The 246-nt window shown below is 34.6% G+C and overlaps 1 long non-coding RNA gene across 1 annotated transcript in view; it reads right to left on the minus strand.

Annotated features, from left to right (window-relative positions):
• The window catches only part of LOC119581814, a 24,175-nt gene that overhangs the window by 1,128 nt on the left and 22,801 nt on the right, over positions 1 to 246 (minus strand). The gene's annotated exons all lie outside the window — the stretch shown is intronic.

Below are 246 nucleotides of genomic sequence, written 5' to 3' on the forward strand. Positions count from 1 at the left end.
ATTCGTTATCTGGTCCTTGGCCGAATCGCCCAAAAAGCTAATTTGATTATTTCTGAATTTTTCTTCTAGAATGAAAGAGAGAGCAAGGGTTGTTTTCCCTCAGAAATGAACAATTGCAGATAGTATTCCACTCGGAATCTTTAATTAAGAAAACTCCCTATCTATATTTCACACAGGGATGAATATTGGTTGCATTTTATTAAACTGGTTAGAAGCTTACCTTCATAGTACATACAAACAGACATT

The sequence above is a fragment of the Penaeus monodon genome, chromosome 15 (assembly GCF_015228065.2).
Source record: "Penaeus monodon isolate SGIC_2016 chromosome 15, NSTDA_Pmon_1, whole genome shotgun sequence".
In the NCBI taxonomy this organism is placed as follows: Eukaryota; Metazoa; Arthropoda; class Malacostraca; order Decapoda; family Penaeidae; genus Penaeus; species Penaeus monodon.